The sequence below is a fragment of the Protopterus annectens genome, chromosome 1.part0 (genome assembly GCF_019279795.1).
Source record: "Protopterus annectens isolate FY-2018-M chromosome 1.part0, PAN1.0, whole genome shotgun sequence".
Taxonomy (NCBI): domain Eukaryota; kingdom Metazoa; phylum Chordata; order Ceratodontiformes; family Protopteridae; genus Protopterus; species Protopterus annectens.
In genome coordinates, this window is record NC_056725.1 from 1,074,997,928 (window position 1) to 1,075,023,952 (window position 26,025).

The following is a 26,025-nucleotide window of genomic DNA, read 5'->3' on the forward strand; positions in this document are numbered from 1 at the left end:
ACCTTCATATATGACTTAGAATGCATTAATACAATTATTTGACTCTATTATCTTAACTCTTACATTTAAGACTATCACCTCCTAACAAATGCACACTATACTACCCTATACTACTGACTGCAGCAAGTAATCCTTGACATGTGCATATATTGCACATAAGCATGTTCCAATTGCACAGATTACAGTTTACAGCAGGGCATTTGTGCCGCTGGTATAGAAGTTTTAATTGAACTATTATTGAGAATTAATAGTATTGTATAGTTGGGAAGTGTGGTATTTGAACACACAACCTCCGACTAAATTCTAATATTGTACACTTGGTTTGTGCTACAGACTAATGCATGCATACTTGCTTTTACAGTTAAGATATGCATGCTCAACTTGATACATGTCTATAAAATACCAAAAAAAAAAGCTATCACTTTTAATGCTACAATAACAGTACTCTTCTGCTTAATACTGTAAAGGCTGCCAGCCCAGCTAGCTGGAATTTTGAAAATAATTCTATGCCATTTGTGAATAGTAATATGGTAGAAAAAGTACATATATTCCCAACTATGAATATGCAAGTCACACATACAGAATATGGTGTGTCATGACATTTTATCATCTTTTATAAAGATATAAATATGATAACAGCAATAAAAGCTTTTCAATAGTTTTAACTACAGATGAGAGAACTTGTTTGAAAAATTTTAATTATTAACAAAGAGATAAATCATGAAAAAACCCCAAGGGTGGTGGTGGTGGATATTTGATAACATTCTTTTATCACAATGAAATAAATTTTTTTATTATTTTCAGGTAATTAAGGTGTTGAAATTTAGATTCGCTTAGATTCGGATATATATAGGTTGATAATGCTTGTAAGAATATTTTATTGACAATTGACAAATCAGCAATTTATGAATATTATGAATAAAGAAAAACTAAAGTTGGTAGCACACACATTGTTAATGAAAAAGAGATACACAAAACACAGAAACCACCACCCTTTACTTTAGATCTCTCTGGATCCATCCAAGTCAAAGACATTTAAAATAGGTACATGACCCATGACCCAAATATATATATTATAAATAATAAGCATTCAAGACTCTTCACAAGTTTTATTATAAGTGTCACCACAAGTTTTTAATAGCATTTTTATATTATTTATTATAGAGTTTTTTACTTGACAACCAGTTAGAATATGGTGTGTATGCTTGTCTACAAATGTAAGAAAACTATATGTTATGTTAAGTTGCATGTTATGTGCTGAACTTCAAGAATGTAACCACACTGTACCCTACTGGAAAAGAACAGAGTTAGCCTGCAAACTATAAGTTTCAAATAAAAGTATGTAACTGTTTTACGACTTCCAGTTCCAGGCAAACTTCTAAAAGATAAGTATTTTTGACACAGAGGTGCTAAATTTTAAGTTCTGTTAGCCTGGGAACTAAAGGCAGAGGTGACAACAAATAATGTAGCCTGAGATAACACAGCAGAAATGTTTGATAGTAATTTAAGAACTTTCTCAGAGAGAAAGTGTGCATTTTGTAATTGTCTTTGGATCTGACAACATTCTCTCATCAGCATTTCTCATATGCATTTGCCTGGCTCTGTAGTTAAATCATTTAGGGCATAGTTTCTCTTAGATATAGATAGGAATACAGTAAAGATTAGTTTAGGTTCATAGGTTCATAGGTTCATACTAGGCTATCTGCCCTAGGGCATTTACAAGCCTAGTCAGAGTGTGTTTGGCTTTTGCCACCCATTTTAAATTAATTTTGCTATGCCCTTTTTCGAGGTTAGTATACTGTGCCTCTGTCTAACAGTGACACAGAAGTGATACCCGGGGTAAACCTACAATCTCCCATCCACTCATCAAGATTCCTCTTGAAGAGAGTCAATGAGGGACTCTGTCTAACCTGGACTGTGATTTTATTCCAGAGTGAAGGGAGCCTCTGGGTTATGAATCTGTCTCTCCAGCATGTCCTATTTATTTCAGTGCTGAGGTTCAAGTCTCTCGAGCACGTGGCTCAATGGGATTTGGATTTTCTGAGGTGCAGCATGTCCATTAATTCCGGGTTGGACAAGGCTTTATACCTTAGGCACAGATCACCTCTGAGCAGGCGGTATGCCACTGAGTAGAGCTGGAGTTTCTTTAACCGGGCAGCATATGGCATCTGTTTGACCCCTTTGATCCTCTTGGTGAGGTACTTTTGGGGTCTTTCCAGTTGCTGCAGGTGTCTGGTAAGGTACATCCCAAAAGGGCATTGTACTCAATTATGGGCCTGATGAGGGATGAATAAAGAGGCACGATGACCTCCCCTGATCTAGATGTGAATCCCTTCATGATTATGTGGGCTATATAAAATGTTTTTCTAACCACTTTGGCCACGTGGTCGTCAAATGAGAGATTGCTATCAACTTGGGTCCCCAGGTTCCTAATTACTTCTTCTGTACTTAATGGATTACCACCTATGTGGTAATTTGTGGGCACATTGTTTTTGCCAGTGGGGATGACTATACACTTTTTGGCGTTTAGCTTGAGACCATGGCTCTGGCACCAGTTGTCTGTTTCTATGAGGCCCTTTTGGAGGATGCTTGTGTCGGCTGGAGAGTCAATTATGGCCCCCAGTTTGCAGTCATCTGTGAACTTGGTCAGCCACAGTCCTTCCATGTTGGCCTGTTTAGATGTTTTCTTTATTTATTTGAGACTCTCCTGCAATGTTGTTTTAAAGTATTTCATGTGATTCTGAACTCTGTTGTCACTGTGTTCAGTTATTGAGTATTGTCTTGTGCTTTTATTATTTATTATTACATTTATTTAAGCCTTTTAATTGTGGCTGGTTTGTTTAGAGAAATGCACGCTCCTAGAGTACTTGCATATGTATTTGGTGACGCGCTATAGGCCACTCTTAAATAGCCTTGCTGTTGGTTATACTTACCATTTGGATACTAGCAACATAGTATAATTGGTCACCCTTGGGAAGGGCCTTATAGTAGCTGATAAGTAGAGTGGTTGTTAGCAGCTGGTACTACCTTATAGTCTGGGCAGAAGGGGGCATAGCTAATAAACCTGTGGCAGCCTTCCCCATGAGTCTCTGTGTGTTTGTATATAAATTAAATCTCAAAGTGTGTGTGTGTGTGTGTGTGTGTGTGTGTGTGTGTGTGTGTGTGTGTGTGTGTGTGTGTGTGTGTGTGTGTGTGTGTGTGTGTGTTTGTGTGTCAACTATATGGAAGGGGCAGAAAGCACTGGTTTGACAGAAAGGGGTCTGGAGCTTTTGGCTTGACTACTCAGCTGAGATCTTAACCGTATAGATGTGCCAGAGGAGAATTTTATTGGGGATTTGGAGGAAAGAGGGAGAAACCAGCCCCAGACTGTGATCTCTGTGTGCTCTTAAGGGGAAATTGTACTTTACTGTGTATGTGTACTTGTCATCCTCCCAATGTGCATGTACCTCACTGGTGTTAGTGGTGAGGATTGAGGGTCCTTGATTACTGGGCCAGTCAGGGACATCACACATATATACCACATGTTTCCCTTATCCTTGCCAATCTAGCCCCGTGGGATTGGTCATTGCAGTCAAAACACTGGTAGCTGTGGAAAAAACAGCACAGAACAGAAACCATTATGAGTACCTGTCTTGCCTATATTCATCTTTCTAAGCCTCATATTCATAAATTTTCTGACACATTTTATGTTTGAGAAATTGTATTTTAGTGTATTTTACATGTTTATTTTTAGATATTTTTTCTTATGTTGCTTTTTTTTTTTAAATCCCACTGTTCATCTTTAACTGCAGTGGTGGTGCTGCGGTAGCGCAGTCGCCTCTCAATAAGATGTTGTCCCATACGATTCTCAGCTAGAGCGGCTTCTGTCTGGAGACATGCATAAATGGGCGTACCTTCGTTGAAGGTTGTGCATCAGGGTTGGCAACTCGGCATGTAAAAATCTACTACCAATCATTAGGGGACCGGAGTTCTGCTGTGGCGACCCCTAACCAGGAAAAGCCGAAAGACACAACAACAACTGTTCATCTTTAATTGAATAATTTGTGTTGTGTGATTTTACTATATATATATGGTTTTTGGTATGTTCTTTGTGATTCTGATGAAGTCCAATATGTATTAAGGATGAAAGTGCTTAATCCATCATTTTTATTTTTAACACGCTCCCTTGCCAGGAAAGCCAGCTGCCAAACCCTTCTTAATTCTGTATCTCCCATACTTGCCCCTCTTCTAGCTCCCTGATTTACACAAGCCTCTCTTCTCTCCTCCCAGTCCAGGGATTTGCCCTGGTGGAGCCACAGGTGCACTTTACCATTTGTCCACTAGATGGCACCCTCCCTCACTATTTTTGATTTCCCATATCTTCGTTTTACTTTCTTGTATTCTGTATAGTTCTAAATTCTCTATTTTCCCTCTCTCTTTTTCTTAAACATCAGGCCCACTCTATCCTACTAAATCCCTGTCCCCTGTACTTACCTCCTGCAATCAACACTCCACTGATAGGTTCTCGTTCTTCTCCTGCCTTCCTTGGCTCTTGGCTCTACCCACTCCGTTTGCCCTCTGGGCTCACTCCGCTCCACTACCCTGCCCCCATATCCCACCTGCCCCCAGCACCTCTACATTTTTCCTTCATAACCACACCCACTACCCTGCCTGGCCAATTAGTCTCCATTACAACACCCACTTCCTAATCCCACCCATATCAACCGTCACTCAACTCTCCTTTCCCTCAATAATATTAGAGACGTACCTGCTCCTCTGTACATACAGCTCTCTTGCACCTGATTACTCAGCCACAACATACCTACTCTTAACAGCCCTATCCCACCATGTTTTCAAAACCCTCATCCTTCTCCATTTTACTACTACTTCTTCTCAACATATCCTATATCTACTACCTCACCCAGCCCATTAATACTAACCACTCACAATCCTTCCACATAACCAACCATTCTACCTCACCACTCTTATACTCACACACCCCAATATCTCCCCACCTATATCCTATAAAAAAATCTACTCTTTCCATATAAACTTATAACCCCTCATAAATATTCTACCCCCTTAGTAACTAACAAATCCTTCACAATTATAATAAAGCCCAACCTATATTCTAAACAGTCCATCTACCTCTCCAACCTAATCCTATATCGAATTACCATTCTATTATCTGGAGATATTCACCCTAACCCAGGCTCCACATCCACTATAGACAAGTCCATACTACTTACCTCTTTAAATTCCCAACGTATAGCTAACAAAATCCCAAACCTCCATGCCAGGCTTATACATAATAAACCTAACATCCTGTCCATCTCTGAAACTTGGTTAAAATCCCATATAAAAGACTCTGAAATAATGCCACCCAACTATTCTATCATTAGAAAAGTTAGATCCCGCAAAAAAGGGGGAGGAGTAACTCTGCTATACTTATCCTCCTTGTCAGTTACTCCCTATAACAAACCTACTCCCCACTTCAATAATGCTGAATTACTCCTAGCTCTACTTCAAGTTAACAAACACAAGCACATATGTATAGCCTCCCTCTACATCCCCCCTGGTGACAATATTTCTACACTCGAGGACATCCTCTCCTGGCTTTCCACCAACATTAGCAATGAAACAATAATCTTGGGAGACACGAATATCAATTGGTCCTCCATTCAGTCTCCCACAAACCCACTTAATGTCAACCTCTATAATTTCTCACAGCTAATCAACTCCATAACCCGCCCCTCAAAAAACCTTTCCAGTGGTAGTATCCTAGACTGGATTTTAGTCTCTCATCCCCATTATTTCTCTGACAGTGGTACCCTTTCCGATCCCCTTAGTGACCACTTACCCACCTTTACACATCGACTCCCTTCACTCTTACACATTACTCATAATAATATTACTACTCGCAATCAAAAAAACTTTAACCCCATTACCTTCTCTAACTCTCTAAAAGCAATAAATTGGAACATTCTAAAAACTCTACCTCTAGATAATGCTGTTGCCCACTTCAACTCAGCCTTCTTAAACCTCCTAAACTACCATGCTCCCATAAGGACAAAAAGAACAAAAATCAAAACTGCCCCTTGGCTAACCAAAAACACACTAACAACCATGCGTCACAAAGATAAAGCTTGGGCACATTACGAGAAAAATAGGACTCCCCCCACCTATAATGAATACAAAACAATTAGAAATAAAGTAAAAAAGCTCATCATTACTGATCGACAAAATTACTTCTCCATACTCCAAAACAACAATAAAACAAACCCTCATAAATTCTGGATAGGAATCTCCACCCTCCTTAATCCCAGCAAAACAAACATCCCCAGCCCAGACCCCAATGCTCCTGACATTGATTTGGCTACACAATTTAACTCTTTTTTCATTGATTCTATTTCCAAACTAACCTCATCATTCTCTAACATCACCACATCCTCCACATCACCCCCATCCTCCTCTACTAACATTATACCCTCCACTTCTGCTTCTCCTCTCATTTCTTCTCCACCACCCTCAAATACCCCCTCTTTCCACTCCCCACCTTTCTCATTAAAACCTAACACACATCTACCATAAAAAAATTCTTCAGAAACTGAAGCCATGCTCTAATGCCCCAGATAACATTCCTTCATACTTTCTTAGCATAGCTGCAGAAGCCATTCCCTACCCCATCAACATTCTAATCAACCGCTCTATCCAATAAAGCACAGTACCCTAAATTTGGAAAAAGGCTTTTATCATACCTTTACATAAAGGTGGCAATAATAACAATATTACTAATTTCCATCCCATCGCTATCCTGTCTCCCATCTCTAAACTCCTAGAAAAGTGTATCCATCTACAACTCCTACCACATCTCTTAGACAATCACCTACTAACGCCCACACAACATGGATTCAGACCCGGTCACAGCACTATGACAGCCCTCCTCTCCTTCCTGGAAACTGTAAATAAAGCCCTGGACTCTGGCCACATTGTTTCTACCCTCCTACTTGACCTCTCTAAGGCCTTTGACACTATCTCTCACAATCTACTTCTAACTAAACTATCTAAGCTTAACCTATCACCTTCCTCTCTGAACTGGTTCTCCAGCTACTTATCCAATAGATATCAAGCAGTAAAATGGAAAAAGGCCACCTCCGCATTCCTTAATACCCCAACTGGAGTTCCCCAAGGTTCCATACTGGGTCCCCTCCTCTTCAATATATTATAAATGACTTCCACAACTCTATCCCTTTCTCAAATATCATCCAATATGCAGATGATTCAACTATTATCTGTTCTGCCACCTCCATCCCTACACTCCTAAAGCTTACACAAGATGCATTCTCAACCACTGAACAATGGATGAAAAAAATTCACCTAGCACTTAATGCCTCTAAAACCAAATTAATGGTATTTACTCCCTCTAAAGTAATCTCTTTCAATACAAACACATTCTCTATCACTAGCCATAACAACACATCTCTGGAATTGGTGTCAGAGGCCAAATTACTAGGAGTCCAAATTGACAATCAGCTTAAATTCAATTCCCACCTTCAACTAAATATCAAAAAAACCCACCAAAAACTTAGCATGCTCTACCGACACAATCGTCATCTCACGCCCTCCACTAAAATCACTCTCTCTACCTCATTTCTTATCCCTTCCCTTCTCTATGGAGCCCCACTCCTAACTACCCTACAATCTTCCCTTAAAGCACAACTTTCCTCTTGCTACAACAAAATTGCCAAGTTCGCCACCAGCTATAAGTCCTCCACCCATCACTGTTCTTCTCTCCACAAACTAAAATGGCTAAAACTATCCAATCATCTCACCCACACTCAATTTACTCTTGCACATAAGTTCATTTTCAACCCCTCCCTCTGTCCCTCCCTTTCCTTTGCCTTTAAAATGCACCTACCTGACAGATTACTAAGATCTAACAACTAAAATCTAATAGAATTGTATAAACCAACTTGTCCCCCAGGTAAAAATCTCCTATCCTATGTTCTAGCACGTCTCTGGAACTCCCTACCACCATCCATTCGTACCATCTCTAACCACTTTCTATTCAAAAAATTTCTTCACTCACATCTAATATCACAGTGGGAATGCTCCTGCTCTCACCCCACATAATTTACCCTGTCAGTTTCCATTTTATTTTCTCTCCTAACTCATACATCCTTCCCTTGTACTTACTAAGCTATTTACAAAGAATGTATTAGAATGTACCTCTTAAGTGCAAGCTTCCTTAAGATGTAATGGCTTCTCAGTATTTATACTGTAATGTTCCGTTTTTACCAGTCTGTAGCATCTGTAATGTTTTTCACTAGTCTGTACTATTTTGTAATGTTTTTGCTCTAGTCTGTAACATTTGTAAAAATTGTAACCTAAAACCTTATTGTAACCTTGCTTGTTTTTGGAGCTTTTCTCCCCGGAACTCCATTGAAAACGGGTTCATCTTGGCCTGATGGACTACCCTGGTAAACCAACTGCAAATAAATAAACAATAAACAGAGTTGTTTTATATTTTTCAAGTGAATCATTGGACTTTGGCTCATTTAGGTTAATATTAGTTATTTGCTTAGTCATTTTTAGTAACTGTCCCTATCTGGTTCATAAGATGTTATATTTGTAGTGATGTGATTTTAGAAGTAAAGAGCTTCCAAAAATGCTTCAGGTATTACAGCAGGGGTTAATTTGTCAAACCCGTCTTTTAAACCTGTGTTTCCCATAAGAGTAGTTTTTGAAAGTTTTTAAAATAAAATTTGCATGTTTTGATTGTGTGAAATTATATAATGAATAGAATATAATTGCATAAGTAGAACCACATCAATATGATTATAATTTCTGTGAATGAGTTGTTGATTTTCATCATATTATTATCAAATAAAGATATATGTGAAGGCTTCATATTTAATGAGTAAAATGGTTCTATCCAAATAATTACTTTGAATTTTGCTGCCATTGCAAAGGTTTCTATGTTGTCAAAATTAACACCACACATACATAGTTATTTAAGATGTTATGTATAAATATTATGGAATTCATTCAAATGTATTTGAAAAAAAAAAAAAAAATTGAGAAAAAAAAATTAACACCACACAGATTTCAATGTCTAATGTGATGACCTAGTGCGACCCTTGGTTTATAGTGATATATATAAAAGAAGAAACATATTGATATTTTAGATATGCTTTGCTGGGAGGATGAGCTACAGTTTCTAAAACATATAAAACTTTTGGGAATAAGATATTTTTAATACTTGAAATCTATCTTCAAATGGTATAATTAGTTTAATCCTGTTAGAATTAAACTTTGCTAAGTATTTCATTTTTTCGGTATTGGAGTCATTAGTTTATTCCTGTCATCCTGTGACATTACTACCTATGTAATAAAATGCTTGGGATTCTTTCGCAATTACATCAAATTGAAATGTCACTGTATTTTCTTTTTTATGATCATATATTTTGATTTCATTATGCTGAATTGGAAGTTTGACAAATGTTCAAATCCTTTAATAATCAAGGTCAATTACATTAAACTGTCATCAGTGTTTGACAATATTAACATTAAGTCTTCAGCAAAAAGCATTATATATTTCTAATTTTCATTCATCGCTTTTCTTTTATTTTTTGAATTATTTCTGATGGAGAATGTCAGAATCTCAATAGCAAGTACAAAAAGAATGGGTGATAAATGGCAGCCTTGTTTTGCACCTTTACTTATTTTAATAGACTCTGGGTGAATGGGCCTAGTTTAACACATGCATTGTTATCTTTGTAAATATTGTTTAGAAGAAATATAAATTCCATTCAAAACCTAAAACAATCTGCTGCTTTAAGTAAATACTTTCAATTTAAAGATTCAAAAGCCTGTTCTATACTTAGACATAAAACAATACTTCGTTTTAATTAATATGTAAGAGATCTATTAACATTAACATTATTTTTGTATTATGTGTTCATCACTTGAATCTGAAACCAGATTGATCAGCAAGAATTGGCTTAGGAAAAAAATATTTGTAATTGATCTGCTAAGACAGACATGAATATTTTATAATACCGGTTTAATAAAGAAATAGGCCTTTAAATACAACATAATTGAAAATACTTGTCATCTTTAATAACAGGTATAATAAGTATTTTTAAGATGAGGGAATCTTGCTGTTTACTTACATATCTGAGAACTTCTTCATAGGACTGGAGCAATTGAGTGAACAATATTTTAGATAGCTCTGAAATTAAGTTGTTTATTCCTGGAAATGTATTATTTTATAAATACTTTTTGTCTAAGATTTTCTTGATGGTAATTCTTTATATTAACTATGTTTTCAGTTGGTAAATATTTTATTTATTCTTCCTGTACATATTGAAATTTATGTCTTAGTTACAAATATTATTTTAGGAAGTTTTCCCATTTAGTAAGGTATAATATTTTTTAAAGATTTCTAAAATGACTCCACAATATCAGTATATATTCTATTATTGGTAGGATTTGTGTTATGACATGACCTTGATTGTACTTTCATTCTTTTAGATAGATTGTGCAAGTGTTTAGGAGATATACATTATGATATTAATTTCACCTTTTCAATAGCTAAAATGGTCTTGTCTTTTAAGATTTCCAAATATTTCATTTTTTAGTTTTATTTCTGTTACTAAATTTTAATTCAAGCTCTTGTAATTTATTTGGACTATCATGTAGTTAGTTGTTGAATTCTTTTAATTTATTTTCATACCAGGTTGAAATCTTACCATAAATACAGATTTTAACGGAGTTCTATTTTAAAGTATTGCATATTTCTTTGGCATAATTTATATTCTGTCAATAATATAACAGAGATCTCTGCTCATCAGAGGTAATTTATTGAATGTTTGGGTTATTTTTAAAATAAGGAAATTGCAATCAGAAAACAGGCATAGGATTATACAAAAATGTATTTATTTTTGAAGTTATATCATTGTGATATCATGATCTTGTCTATTCTAGTCTGAGTTCCATATCTGTAGGAATAGTGTGCATAAATCATTTTTTATATCTTTTAGTGTAAAGCAATTTTTTAAATTAAGTGCAACAATCTATTTGTTAAGAGATTTCTTTGAATGGAGAAGTCTTAAATTTAAGGTTTTACTAGATTCTATATTATTTAATATACAGTTGAAGTCTCCTCCCATTGTTAGACTGCCTCGTAAATTGTTAAAGATAAAGACTAGATGTTTCTTGACAAGTTTGATTCCTGTCCTTGGAAACCAGTATAAATTAGCAAATATCTATATTCAATTTTTATATTTTATTATCAGTGAGAGTAACTGCTCTCCATCTTCATATTTATAAATGATCTGAGGCATAATTAGAATTTTTTCGTTAAATCATTACTCCTCTACATCTATTTTTAAAAGAAAGATTGAGCAAAAATTGTATAATAATATAATGGAATAGATTGCAGTCATTTATTTCTGTAGGCCATATATGAGTGTCATGGATAAAAGCTATATGTATATTGTTAATATTAAAGTATCCTTTTTTTAGGATTATTCAAGCAATTAACATTTAATGACAAATCTATGGGCTAGTGTAAAAATAGGTAAAAGAAGGTCTGTAAAATGATGGATTGTGTAAAATATTCAATAAAATTATTTTCTATTTCATATGACATTGGTGAAGCTGGATGAATTTTTCTCACATGCCAAAAATTTATTTGGACTATCATGTAGTTAGTTGTTGAATTCTTTTAATTTATTTTCATACCAGGTTGAAATCTTACCATAAATACAGATTTTAACGGAGTTCTATATTAAAGTATTGCATATTTCTTTGGCATAATTTATATTCTGTCAATAATATAACAGGGACCTTTGCTCATCAGAGATAATTTATTGAATGTTTGGGTTATTTTTTTAAAATAAGGAAATTGCAATCAGAAAACAGGCATAGGATTATACCAAAATGTATTTATTTTTGAAGTTATATCATTGTGATATCATGATCTTGTCTGTTCTAGTATGAGTTCCATATCTGTAGGAATAGTGTGCATAAATCATTTTTTATATCTTTTTGTATAAAGGAATCTTTTAAATTAAGTGCAACAATCCATTTGTTAAGAGATTTCTTTGAATGGAGAAGTCTTAAATTTAAGGTTTTACTAGATTCTGTATTATCTAATATACAGTTGAAGTCTCCTCCCATTGTTAGACTGCCTCGTAAATTGTTAAGGATAAAGACTAGATGTTTCTTGACAAGTTTTATTCCTGTCTTTGGAAACCAGCATACATTAGCAAATATCTATATTATATTGTTATATTTTATTATCAGTGAGAGTAACTGCTATCCATCTTCTTATTTATAAATGATCTGAGGCATAATTAGAATTTTTTCATTAAATCATTACTCCTCTACATCTATTTTATAAGAAAAATTGAGCAAAAATCGTATAATGATATAATGGAATAGATTGCAGTCATTTATTTCTGTAGGCCATATATGAGTGTCATGGATAAAAGCTATATGTATATTGTTAATATTAAAGTATCCTTTTTTTTAGGATTATTCAAGCAATTAACATTTAATGACAAATCCATGGGCTAGTGTAAAAATAGGTAAAAGAAGGTCTGTAAAATGATGGATTGTGTAAAATATTCAATAAAATTATTTTCTATTTCATATGACATTGGTGAAGCTGGATGAATTTTTCTCACATGCCAAAAATTTATTTGGACTATCATGTAGTTAGTTGTTGAATTCTTTTAATTTATTTTCATACCAGGTTGAAATCTTACCATAAATACAGATTTTAACGGAGTTCTACATTAAAGTATTGCATATTTCTTAGGCATAATATATATTCTGTCAATAATATAACAGGGACCTTTGCTCATCAGAGTCAATTTATTGAATGTTTGGGTTATTTTTAAAATAAGGAAATTGCAATCAGAAAACAGGCATAGGATATTACCAAAATGTATTTATTTTTGAAGTTATATCATTGTGATATCATGATCTTGTCTCTTCTAGTATGAGTTCCATATCTGTAGGAATAGTGTGCATAAATCATTTTTTATATCTTTTAGTATAAAGGAATCTATTAAATTAAGTGCAACAATCCATTTTTTAAGATATTTCTTTGAATGGAGAAGTCTTAAATTTAAGGTTTTACTAGATTCTGTATTATCTAATATACAGTTGAAGTCTCCTCCCATTTTTAGACTGCCTTGTAAATTGTTAAGGATAAAGACTAGATGTTTCTTGACAAGTTTTATTCCTGTCCTTGGAAACCAGCATACATTAGCAAATATCTATATTCTATTGATCTGGGTAGGGACTTCATTTGTCAGCAACCTGTGGGTCTTGGATCCGATATCGGATCTGAGCTGGCAACTTGTAGCATAGCTATGGATCCTAGCTCCTAGCTCCTCCTCTCACCCATAATCCCCTGCCAACCTCCTATGACCCCAGATCTAGTTTGCCGCCCTTGAGTGTGTAGCTGGATTTTTAGAGCTCCTACCGTTTCTTACCAGATAAGTGAATTTCTTCAATTTTCTTCAGCCTTTGTAATTGTAGATTGTGTGAGTGGTTAGGTTTCCTACCTAGTTTAATTTTTTTTTGGTTTTCACCCTCCCCTCGCTGGTCATTAGATTGTGTCTGTGTGTGATTGTGTTTGGGGCCTGGTGTGCTTGTGTAGTGTACTTTAGTTTTTGGTATGGCAGAGGCCCCAAAACCTATTTTTTCTAAATGCACCAAGTGTGGCCATAACCTCTCCCCAGCTGAGGGCCACACTCGGTGTGTTCGGTGCCTTGGGGTTGAACACCTCTCTTCAGGATGTACCATTTGTGCAGCATTCAACCCCAGGGCACTGAAAGAGCGGAGGTCGAAGCTTGTCCTGGTGGGACTTTTGCCTCCGGATTCGGTTTCAGCCCCCGCTCCTCCCGTGGCACATCCTCAGCCTGTGGTGGTGGCCACTCCTGCCCCCCTTCCCCCGGCCGGGATTCAAACTCCCACTAAAGCGCTGGAGGACAGGGAGGCCAGGAGGTAGAAATGGAGGGAGAAGCACCACTTGCGGTGGGCCGAGGCCTCCGCTTCGGCCCTCCCGGCTAAGCGGGCTTCTCCCTCCACAGCTGCCAGGTCTCCTCCTCCTCGGCTCCGATCTCCTTGCTTCTCCCCGGGACCCGAGGAGGAGGAGACCCGATCTCCGTCTAGGTCATCAAGGCGGCACTCCAGGCCTGCCTCGGTGGCCTCTTCGAGATCTATGTACAGCCTGTCAGATGCAGACTTGGACCGGATGATGCGAAGGTTCATCCAGGCCCAGCTGCAGATGGGAGTGCTCTTGCCTCCCCCCCCTTCTGGGGGGAGCTTGACCCCTTTCTTTGCTCTGATTGCTCCTTCTCCAACCTGCTTCCTGGGTTCGGAGTGTTCAGATCTGGGCAGCATCGGAGCCGGGGGTGGGTCGGCGCCGACAGTACTGGGTACTTCGGATCCGACACTGCCCTCGAGTCTGTCAGTTCCATCATTGGATCCGACCTCTCGGAGCTGTGGGCTGAGCTTCAGATCCAAGGGTTTCAGTGTGCCTTTGGCTCCGTCCAGGTCAGAGCACACTGGTCCAACGGTCTCAGCGCCGGTTCCGATCCCTTCATCGGATCCGAGTGGGAGTTGGCTTTCGGATCCCAGGGAGAGCGGCTCCCCCTCGGCCTTCGATGCAGTGGAGAGAGCTCTGTCGAGAGCATCCAGACCCCCGGCCCTTGCCTCATCTCCACCCTGCACTCCCTCTCTGCTGGGTCAGGCTTCCATCACCTGGCCACAGGGACAGCCTGCTTCGATGTCCCAGGTTGTTCCATTGGAACAAGATATTGCTGGCGAGACTTCCTCGGACAGCCCCCCCGAGAAAGTGCCTCGCAAGCACAAGTGTAAGAGGAGGCACGTGGACTCCCCCGAGTCCTTAACAGAGGACACAGACTTGGATGAAGGGGAAGGCTCCCCAAGGTCACCCCCGGAGGATGTCTCCTTTGGAGACATCATGGAAATGCTTAGGATCAGAGGTGGGTGGTCTGCCCCCAAGGCTTCCTCTGATGAGTCCGTGTTCCTGGAGGCATTTGAAGCAGGCCCGTCTACCTCTTGGGTGTCCCCTCCGGCCGACCCCCTGGTGGACCTTATTACCACCAGGGTGTGGAAGGAGTCGGACACTGTGGAGCCAGTCCCTAAGCGCCCGGACAGGATACTGAGCCCCCCCACAGACTGGTCCCACTGGAGCAAGGGTCCCCCCATAGATGCCATGTTGACAGCAGCAGCCACGAAGAGGGAACTAGCTCAGGAGAGCCCCTCGGTCCATCCACCGAGCAAGGAGTCCCGCTCGATGGATCGCCTTGGGAAGCAGGTTTTTAGTTCAGCGACCTTCTCGGTAAGGTCTCTGAACCACATGGCACATGTCATCAGGATGCAGCGGGATCTTATCAAAGAATACGCTGCCCCCCCCCCTGAGTCCATGTCGGCAGAGGCCAAGCAGTTGTACTCCACTTGAATGGCCACTCTAAGATCTATCTCCAATACCTCTATGCGGCTATTGTCCCACGCTACTGAGGGAGCCGCTAGAGCTAGCGGAGCGGGCCTAGTCATGAGACGTCAGGCCTGGCTCTGGCATTGTGACTTCGTGGAGCCCTTTAAGGCGTCCTTTGCGAACCCCCCTTTTGATGGTTCTGCCTTGTTTGGCAAGACCGTTCGCGAAACACTGGTCCAGAGCGAGAAGGACGGGAAGACGTTGTCTGCCGTCGGAGTCCGCTTCTCTGCTCCCCAGAGGTCCTTCTTGAAGAACCAAAAGGGACAGAAGAAGATGTGGTTCCGGAAATCGCAACATTTCCAACCTGCTCCGTTCATCCAGTCCTTCCGTGGCAGAGGAGGACAGGGAGGACGCTGCCCTAGGGGCAGAGGGGCCCCGAAGAACTTTGGGTCCAGAGAATCCTTCTCTGACCGGCCCATGCAACAGCCCTGAAGTGTTGCCTGACTGCTCTACTCTGGAGGCAGTCGGGGGGGTGCTTCCCGAGGCATCTGACGGCATGGGAGTCCATCACATCAGACCGCTGCGTGCTTCATATCATATCGAGAGGCTACAAAATTCCAATGTATCATGTCCCCAAACTCAGGAGCCTCCCCGATGTTCCACCTGATCAGAGGGAGGCTGCAGCCGCAGAAATCCAGCAGCTGTTAGAAAAAAGAGCCATCCAACCCGTCCCCCAAGACCAGCTCGGATTAGGGTTCTACTCCAGGTTCTTTCTGGTGCCAAAAAAGACGGGGGACTTGAGACCAATTCTAGATCTTTCCCTCTTGAACCTGTCGGTAACCAAGGATAAATTCCAAATGGTCACTCTACAATCCATTCTCCCCCCCTTACGGAAGAATGATTGGATGTACTCTATAGACCTCAAGGATGCGTACTACCACATTCTAATGGACAGACGATCCAGGAGGTTTCTCCGCTTCCGGCTGGGAGCCAGTCATTATCAGTTCAGGGTCCTTCCCTTTGGCATCACCACAGCCCCCAGCATGTTCACCAACGTTTTAGCAGTGATAGCGGCCCACCTGAGACTCCAGGGAATGCAGGTCTTTCTGTAACTGGATGACTGGCTTCTAACCGCCCCAACAAGGCATCTACTCTGCTCAGCCAGAGATTACTTTCTCCGCCTAGCCCCCCAGTTAGGCATCACAATCAATGTGGACAAATCTTCCCTTGCTCCGACACAAGTCATAGAGTTTATAGGGGCCAGATTAGATACCAGGGATCTACGAGTCTTCCTGACTTCGGAACAACTACAGAATCTGAGATTTCATGTGCGGGCCATCCTCCAATCAGAAGCTCCACCGGCAGAATTGGTGCTGAGGGCACTGGGCTCCATGACGGCAGTGATAACGCTTCTTCCATGTGCTCGCCTAAATATGAGGGTACTGCAGTGGACCATTCAAGTGCAATGGTCCTTCCAATCTCTTCCTCTCTGCCACCCTATCTCTATCAGCAAGGTTTGCAGGAGGGCCCTGTTATGGTGGCTCCAATCCCCAGACCTCCATATAGGCCGGCCCTGCTGCACTCCTCCCCCTCTCGCCACGGTGACCACGGATGCCTCTCGCCTCGGGTGGGGGGGGGCATTACTAAGGCAGGACAGTCCAAGGCACGTGGAATGACACAGAGACCTCCTTGCATATCAACATTCTGGAGATGAGAGCGGTGCTGTTAGCGTTGCAGGCACTCCAGAATCTCCTCCCCATAGGAACGATTGCAATTCAGTCGGACAACATGTCTGTTGTTTGGTACATCAACAAACAGGGGGGAACCAGGTCCTACCCTTTATGCCGAGAAGCCATGAGAGTGTGGGAATGGGCGATTTCCACCAACCGCTTTCTGATTGCAATGTACATTCCGGGGCGGGCCAACATTCTGGCGGACAAACTCAGCCGCACCATTCTTTCCCCTTACAAGTGGTCTCTCAACCCACTAGTAGCAAAGCAGATATTCGCAAAATGGGGGCAACCCTGCTGCGATTTCTTTGCCTCTCCCTCAAATATGAAATGTGACAGCTTCTTTGCTCTGATTCCCCCACCAGGTGAAGCCCCGAGAGACACTCTGGTGCATGTTTGGCCACCTGGTCTACTCTATGCCTACCCTCCTTTACGCCTGATGTTAAAGCTCTTACAGAAAGCCTCGCGGTTGGGGAGCAGAATTATCCTCATTGCCCCATTCTGGCCTTGGCAAACTTGGATTCTGGATCCCACTCCGGATCTAATCTCCCATCCATCGGACTTACAGACCCCGAATCTGGTCAACCTGAAGCTGACAGCTTGGTTGCTCCAGTTCCACTCTTAGTCAGGACTCCCGGCATCTCTTCACCAGTCAAAGCCATCCTGGTGGCAGCGTATAAGCCTTCCACCAGGAAAATATACCGCAGTAAATGGAGACGCTTTTCCGTCTGGGCGGAACATCATAATCTGGATCCCTTCACTGCCCCTCTACCATCCGTACTGGATTTTCTAACCGGACTCTTTTAGCAAGGAGCTAGTTGTTCGACAGTCAAGGTACAGTTGGCAGCTATCTCCCATTACCATGTGGGACATGAGACAGGACCATTGATGTCAGCTAAATTGTGCAAAACATTTCTCAAGGGCACCTTTCTACTCAGGCCCCCTATCAAAGAAGCCGTACCGCCTTGGGATCTTTCTCTAGTCCTTCAAGCCTTGACCGCTTCTCCCTTTGAGTCAGCCGCATCGGTCAATCTCAAATATTTGTCCTAGAAAACAGCATTCCTGGTAGCCATCACTTCAGCCAAGAGAGTTTTGGAACTCCAAGCCCTTTCCGTAAAGCCTCCTTACTCGGTCTTCTATCTGGACAGAGTGTACCTCAGGACCAATCCCTCCTTTCTTCCCAAGGTGGCATCAGAAATCAATATCAATCAGTCCATCAACCTACCGGTTTTCTTCCCTAAGTATCAGAATAAAGGAGAGTACAAGCTGCATTCATTAGATGTACACAGGCAGCTACGTTTCTATAGTCATAGGACAGCTGGTCACAGACAATCTGATCAGCTGTTTGTCTCCTTTGCCAAATTCAGTTTAGGTAAAGCCGTTTCAAAGGTCACCTTGTCACGCTGGATTTCTCAATGTATTCTTCTGGCTTACCAAGCTTCCGGGAGGCCCGCACCTGAGGGAGTCCGTGCACATTCCACTCGCTCCATCTCTACTTCTGCTGCCTTTAAATCTAGAGTGCCATTTGATGATATTTGTTCAGTAGCTACTTGGGCCTCATCTCATACTTTTATCAACCACTACAAACTGGACGTAATTTCTAGAGGGAGAGCATCCTTTGGCTCCGCAGTGCTCCGGAACATCCTTCCATGATGGCCGCCCAAGATTCAGGTAGCTGGGGACTCTGTCCCACAGGTTGCTGACAAATGAAGTCCCTACTCCAGATTAAGAAGTTATGTACTCACCATAACATTCCATCTGAGTAGGTGGCTTCATTTGTCTGCAATCACCCCCTCCCCTCCTTCCCCCTAGCCTTCAGAACTTGGTCCTGTTATTCTTGTTGAAACACCTTTTCAGGTATCCATAGAGGGGCAAACTTGATCTGAGGTCATAGGAGGTTGGCAGGGGATTATGGGTGAGGGGAGGAGCTAGGAGCTCGGATCCATAGCTATGCTACAAGTTGCCGGCTTGGATCCGATATCGGATCCAAGACCCACAGGTTGCAGACAAATGAAGCCACCTACTCAGATGGAACGTTATGGTGAGTACATAACTTCTTATTATATTTTATTATCAGTGAGAGTAACTGCTATCCATCTTCTTATTTATAAATGATCTGAGGCATAATTAGAATTTTTTCATTAAATCTTTACTCCTCTATATTTATTTAATAAGAAAGATTGAGCAAAAATCATATAAGGATATAATGGATTAGATTCCAGTCATTTCTTTCTGTAGGCCATATATGAGTGTCATGGATAAAAGCTATATGTATACTGTTAATATTAAAGTATCCTTTTTTAGGATTGTTCAAGCAATTAACATTTAATGACAAATCCATGGGTTAGTGTAAAAATAGGAGAAAGAAGGTCTGTAAAATGATGGATTGTGTAAAATATTCAATAAAATTATTTTCTATTTCATATGACATTGGTGAAGCTGGATGAATTTTTCTCACATGCCAAAAATGATTTAAGTAAAGATGTATAAAAAGTAATATACTCTAACTAAAACAACACTCATAGGATTAAATTAAATTCCTAGTCTGGAAGAAGCTAGCTCACTAGACTAATCTTCCCCAACCAACTAAACATATGTCAGAAGTGTAATACAGAAGGAATCAGAGCTCTGAAGTTAATCCTTATTATGTCCATAAATGTATGACCTTGTTCAAAAATTAGTATAACTCTTCCATTTCCTTCCACTTTCTTTCTTCATCTTCTCACTCTTCTCCAGTTATTTACTTACTTCATCCACATCCTCTGTATTCTTCTTCTCAATTTTAATGAAATGGATCTAAGAATGAATTAATGTAATATGACTTATTATAATATTTGAGAAACAGTTTACCAGATTGCTACCATTTTTATCTTGTAATTTAACTAAAGAATTATTAGATTATTGCTTAAAGTTGTTCTTAATATATGGGAAAAGTAAATCTAATATGTTAAATAAATAACAGCAAAGTTATGAAACGGTATACCTAATATAACACTTAAATTACTATTACATTTTTTTGTTTTAACATAATTCTCTTCTACTTCATACTGCCCATCTTCTGCCTATTTATATGCATTTTCCTGCCTTATTCTTCTTTCCCATTTCACTCACTCTCTATATTGCCCTTATTTTCCTGCATTCATCTATTTTCCTACACTACTGTCTCTAAATTTTGAGAGAAAAATCGCCAAGGACTCTAAAGAGAATCATAAGGCCTTCTTTAGCTATGTTAGAAACCTAGGAGGAAACTCCCAGATATGCTCAGAATTAGTTCAAAATGATGTGAAAATTACTGAACCTACACACATTGCCAACATACTGGCTGACAGGTTCAGTGCAAACTTCTGATATCTATTCCAGAGGATTGCCCCAAACATCTCCAACCCAGGTGAGAACTGCCCTCACTAAGGCAAAAACACAGCATCCATGGGACCGGATGGTGTCCCCGGCTGTGTGCTTCATGAACTCAATGAGGAATTAAACCCACAGTTAGGACAGCTGTTTAATCTTAGCCTCACCTCAGGATACGTACTCCAAGGAGTGGCGTGTGGTCCCACTTCATAAGGGCGGTGCCTCCACAGACCCTGGAAATTACCGCCCATTAGCTTGACAAGCCTTATCTGCAAAGCCATGGAGAGGATCATAATGGAACTCATAAATAAAGACATAGGAACTTGCAGACTTTGGATCCAACTCAGTTTGGCTTTGTCAAAGGCAGATCCTGCCTCTTAAACTTGGTTGACTTTTTGAGACAGTCACCAAGGCCATTGATGTGGGAAAGGCAGTCCATACAGCCTACCTCGACCTGGCAAAGGCCTTCACACAATACCCCACTCAGGTATCATCGAAAAACTCATCAGCTTGAATGTAAACCCATACATCACAAGATGGGTTGCAAACTGGCTAAGTGACAGAACCCACAGGGTCAGAGTTGCTGGAGCCATGTCAGACTCAAAGCCTGTCACAAGTGGTGTCCCACAGGGCTCAGTCCTGGGTCCACTCTTGTTCGGCATCTACTTTTCTGAAGTACAAGCAAACACAGGAGGGTTATGGCTGACAAAGTTTGCAGATGACTGCAAACTGGGCGCCATAGTGGAAACACATCTGACACAGATATCCTCCAGAAGGGCCTCACAGAAATGGATAACTGGTGCCAGAGCCATGGCCTGAAGTTAAGCGCCAAAAATGCATAGTCATACCCTTTGGGAAAAACAAGGCTACCCTAGCTACCATATAGGTGGCAATCCACTGAGCACAGAAAAAGTCATCAGAGATCTGGGGACCCAGGTTGACAGTAGCCTTTCGTTTGACACTCATGTTGCTAAAGTAGTTAGGAAAACCTTCTATATCACCCACCTGATCATGAAGGGATTCACATCTAGATCAAGGGAGGTCATCGTCCCCTGTACTCATCACTTATTAGACCTATGATTGAGTACAATGCCCGTTCGAATGTATCTGACCAGACACCTGCTGCAGCTTGAAAGGCCCCAAAAGTTCCTCACCAAAAGGATAAAGGGTCTCAAAAATATGTCTTATGCTGCCCGACTGAAAGAACTCCAGCTCTATTCAGTCTCATACCGCTTGCTCAGAGGTGACCTGTGCCTGACATATAAGGCCATGTCAAACCCAGATTTGATGAATATGCTTCACCTCAAAAATCTAGATCCCTCAGAACCACAAGGCGGAGACTTAAACCTTGACACGGTTATAAATAGAACGTGCTGGAGGGACAGATTCATCACCCAGAGACTCCCTATGCTGTGGAACAAAATCCCGGTACATGTGAGGCAGAGCACCTCTCTGGTCTTGTTCAAGAGGAATCTTGACCAATGGATGGGAGATTGCAGATATACCCCAGGGATTACTTCAGCGTCACTGCTTGACAGAGGCACAGCAAAATGATAGGCATAGTTTTTATTCAAACTAAAGGGGTGGCGAAAGCCACATAACTATGGGCTAGGCTTATAAATGCCCTTGGGCAGATAGCCTAGTATGAACCTATGAACCTATGAACCTATAAAATTGTACCTTTAACCTCACCCTCTCTCATCTATTTTTTTATTGTTTCTCCTCATATAGACTTCCCCATCACATTTTCTTCTCACATTTCACTCCCTGTCTTCCATCTCTCACTCTCCTCCTCACATCCCCCATTTACAGTTTTGACATATTTTTAACTAAGTTAAAAATGTAAAAATGATAGTATAAATATTAGCATTGCATGAATGTAAACTTCTACACAAATTTTTTGTTACAGCAGGAAAAAAAAAAATATATATATATATATATATATATATATATATATATATATATATATATATTTAATCAATGTAATGAGTCATTAAACATTTATGAAATATAGATATATTACTCAGTCATTTCTAACCCGCGGTGGTGGTGCTGCGGTAGCATTGTCGCCTCACAGTAAGACGCTGTCCGGTTCGATTCTCAGCTAGAGCGTCTTCTGTGTGGAGGCATGCGTGAATGGGCGTACCTTCATTGAAGGTTGTGCGTCAGGCTTGGCAAGCTGGTACATAAAAATCAACTGTCAATCATTAGCGGACCGGAGTTCAGCTGTGGCGATCCCTAACCGGGAAAAGCTGAAAGACACAAGACAAGACTCAGTAATTTCTAAAGACATTTAAATTTCAACTAATGTTAAAAGAATAAACAAAGTGAAAAGAATACATTAGCTTATTTTCTTAAAATAGTAGAATGGAATTCATGTAATGCTTTTTTACATTGCCATTATAATTTTGGCTACTTAATATAAATACCAAGTAAGGAAAATATTATTCTTTTTTCTTTTACAAAAATAGACTTTAACCATGTAAGTAAAGAACACCATATTTAATTATCATAGGCTGTCCCATTATTGGAAAGATATTCATGCTATATAGTATGAAATGTAAACAGGAAGTATGAATTGTGTGTTTGAATATGTGCAAACTGTTTCAACAGAAGAAATAGTTAACATCTCCTCTGGGATTCAATATACTCAGCGTAAGCTCCACACAAAGCCTATGCAGAGTTTACATGTTTGAAAAGCAGAGAACAGTAGTGTGCGATGCATATTAATTATACACAGCCTGTCTAAGCCAAGTGTCATGGCTGTCAACAGTGTTGCTGGCCATGAAACTGTACAAGCAAATGCAAATATATATTCTGTGTAAAGCAGAGCACCTACTGTCTGCGGATCTGCACAGAGACACAATTATCACCAAGACTTCACAGTAGCTGTCAATCTGCTAGTGCAACACATCTGCACAAAGGTCAACATAACAAGGGGACAAATAACCAAAAACAGGGACATATTTCACGTAGATGTCACATAGAAATATGTTAGAATGAAACTTTCTCAACCTCTTAGAGCAAGAAATCTGGTCAAAGACATAAATAATGGGGGAAAACGGCCCACAAATAAGGACACTTTTAATTTTGCTCTTCAAAATTAAAAAGTGGATAGAATAATAGGTTGTACAGTAGCATGAACTCTCGGAAGAGTATGAAGTTTGAAACTCAAATGTCTGTCATCCATTTCTGACTTTATTCCACAATGACATGCCAAGGATTTGCCAGAAAACAAAAATGCTATGGGGAAAGATCACAAATATGAGACAAAAAACTGATATTGAGTCACATCAGTCCATAGATCATTCTACAGGACAGGGTACATTCAGTGCAGAGTATTATGGTATCCCGTTCCTGGCATTCTGTACTTAAGCTGTGTTAATGATCTGTAACAGGACATGGACTGCCATGTAAAATGATCATATGGGATATTGCATGTGTGTATTGAATAGGGACATACAGATGAATTGTAGGAATGATCACAGGGAAGGAGGACAGGTGAAACTCCCTCATCTACAGCAGACAAGGGCATGTCAATGGAAGATGGTTGTAGCAGCAACACCAGTCACATATCTATATGGTATACTAGGGACTGTACAGTAAAAATGTGTTTCATGTGACTGTCACACAAGGTGACATTAGAATGGGGAGGATGTCTGTGTGAGATAAGCATCCTTACATGAATAATGCAGAGGACATCCATCAGGGATCTAACATGCAATTGGGGTAGGGTGCATATTGTGAAGCTGTGCAAACTGATATGCCTGAATATGAGTGTACTCTCAGAGTAGGTCTCAAGCAAGGTTGGCATGGGTAAAGGCTCATGGAAGACATTACAAGAACCAATCACAATCATGGCCAATATCAGAATAATACCACCAGTAATCACATGCCTCTGACATAACATATGTGATGTAGAGTGATAAGAGATGAGTCTGCACACACACACACACACACACACACACACACACACACACACACTTGAATAACTATTGTGAAACATCCACACTATGAGAGTAACCATGCACACTGTCCTGGCACTGTAACATCTGCTGGAGGTGTTAGGAGGGGCACTGCTATACGTGTATAAAACAGTATGAGCAATACAGGCTAGTTGCCTTGTATACAAGGTATATATATATATATATATATATATATATATATATATATATATATATATATATATATATATCATAATCTACACTGTCACCAATGATATTCTTGTCATTAATGTTGTCAAACACCTATGTATGCAGTGTGTGCATAAGCAGAACAGGTAACACACATACAGCTGGTGTAACAACTTGATTAATGTTCTGCACCATCAGATAGTTATGTATATTCCACAGCAAAAATACCTAGGTATGGCCAATAAGCTATGTGACAGCACCCAGTGACAAAGGTGGCACACTTCAGCTTCACATCACTGGAAGATGTGCAGGGAGGTACATGAAAAAGAGTGCATTGTACACAGTTAATTGTGTGATGAAAGTTGAAAACCATGAAGGTATTATGGCCTCTGATGTGTATGCCCTTCACCTACCTAGTACTTGTGTTACATTCAAGGGAGTAGTCTGCACTGTGAACACATGGTGGATGTACCACTTACCATCTATCCCAGAAAATGGGTCACATACCTACTGGTTGAATAATAGGATGTAATGTCCACATTATACTTGGGTAGTGTGTTGCTTCCTGAATCGACAAATCCACCATTGTGTATTGCCAGTGCAGGTGTTGTCATTGGTGTGGCAGCAGTTTTTGGTATGTGTTGATACTATCTGTATTACACTAATATAACAGTTGGAGTCAATGATTGCCCACAATATGTAGTCCTTCAGGCAGCTGTTTGGACACAGCAAGTGTATGGCATCTGTGATGTCCACAACTTAACTAATGGGTAGGAAAGGGGTTAGAAGACAGCCCTGTTATACAGACCTGATCAGTGGACCTGAGATATAGGTCACATAACACATTTCAACAAAGTGAGATGTCATATATGTGATATACTGGTCTTTCCATTTGGTGATATAACTGTTTATGGCCACATATGACAGTGCTGATTGAATGCCTTAGTGTGGATTTGTGTCAAATGCCTTGACTTAGTCAGGTTCCACAAGATTATGCTGTTGTCATCATGCATGCCCTCAATGACCTCTGTGAGGACATCTATCAGATGTAGCAGACATGATGTAGCATTAACAACTCACACAGCTCTGTTGCACACAGCCATAATATTACTAGAGTACATGTAGAAGAAGTAAAAAATTGACACATTGGTCTACCTCACTGTCAAGGATAGTCAGGGTGTCTCTATACATTCATGCAACAAGTGCTGTCCCCCCATCTCAGGTGGATGCATATTGATGTACACCTTTGTATGGGAACATAGCTCATGTGGAGGGTGTGTTGAAGTGTATATTCAACTGTCTCAGGAAAGTGGATGTGTTAAGTCATGCCATATGTGATCTGTGATGT